The sequence below is a fragment of the Oratosquilla oratoria genome, chromosome 37 (assembly GCF_046742065.1).
Source record: "Oratosquilla oratoria isolate Oo_2021 chromosome 37, ASM4674206v1, whole genome shotgun sequence".
Classification (NCBI taxonomy): Eukaryota; Metazoa; Arthropoda; class Malacostraca; order Stomatopoda; family Squillidae; genus Oratosquilla; species Oratosquilla oratoria.
The window spans coordinates 34,241,178-34,242,845 of NC_134813.1; positions in this window are offsets into that span (position 1 = coordinate 34,241,178).

The window sequence follows — 1,668 nt, forward strand, 5'->3', positions numbered from 1 at the left end:
ATATACAAAAATATAGAAAAAATATAGATCTTAAAAGCTATGTACATTAGAGATAAAAATTCTTCCACAGACAAATTAATCACAATAATTTTTTTTTTTTTTTTTTTTTCCCCCATTCCGAACCCATTTCACTTCTCATGTGGTCCTCCTGGGCATCCTCCTCCTTTAAGCTTTTCATATTTGGGACTGCAAAACAGCCTTACTGATGCGCTCATGAATTAGTTTAACAAAGCCTAGTTCGGAGACAAATCAGAAACGAAATACTCAAAGGACATCGGCGCTCCTAACATCAAAAGCTTCGTTGGGGAATTAGAGAAGACTCACAAGGAACTTGCAAATTATGAATGTGTGGTTACCTATCAGACGCACAAACATACGTGCACGCGCAATCGAGAAAGCAGGGGACGGGCCTTGATGAACGTTGCTCTTTTCCTGTATAATGTACTACAATCAGGTAAATACACACACACGCATTCACACAAGTGCGCTCCCAAATGCATGCACACCCCTCCATATATATATATATATATATATATATATATATATATATATATATATATATATATTTATACTAGTCAAATTACCCGCGCGTTGCTACGGGCAAATGATGATCATTTTAATTTTGATAGAATTTGCGGAGAAAAGTTACACGTATCAATATAACTCAATGGAAAATGTAACACAAATGAAATGGTAAGAAAGTAAGAAAAAAATTATTAGGGAGACGCCCTTTGGAAATAAAATATATTTGGCCGTAAGAGAAGAATTGAACCAATTTTTATTATCTTTGAACTCGATTTTTTTTGTTTTTTTTTCTTTTTTTCTTTAGCCTATCCACCCATAAGGGAGTCAGTAAGCCTGACGTGCAGTTGTTCAGTCTCTACGTTTCTTCGTTGTCTTCGTGATAACTCGAGCATGATACCCCCGCGAAAAAGTAAAATAAAAATAACCAATATTTAAACATTTGGTAAAATCATACAATCATTTTACATTCACATACTTTCTCCTTACGAAAGCTATCATAATATAAATAATATCTATGACCACATGCAATGATTTGTTTAATCATAGTATTTTTGTCACAAAATGCCAATCGTGGTAAGAGGACACTACAGTATTGGCGTGTTACAACACCATACCTCTTTAACCTTTAACCCTAGCCAAAATAATAGTTTTTTGGAAGTGAAATATAATTATCCTTCATGTTAGAATTTTTTTTTTCATCAACTTTGCCTGCCTCTATTAATATTTTCTCATTGACTTCCCTCAACAAAGTTTCACTTTTAATAGTGTCTTCATTATTCATCTTTTCATTATAATTTTTTACTTTGGCCAGTTCCTTTTTCATTTCCTCCAATTCTCTAACTAATAGTGCATTTTCCTTCCTCAATTCACTCATCTCTTCATATAATTGGTTATGTTCCCTTTTCCATTCAATAATATCCCTTTTCAATTCAAATATTTCTTGGATTATAAGTATGTTTTTGGGGTCGAAACCTCTTTCTGCTCTGAATCCATGAAATGATTCGTCTTTATATCTGGGGCTATGTTGCATATTTTCTTCCTAACTACTCCCAAAGGCGTTTCGTACTTACTCATATCTAGTCTTCTTTGGTTGTCTCTGCGTAAGGTGGTTTATCATCCATTTTCCTTCAATTTTCTGTTCTT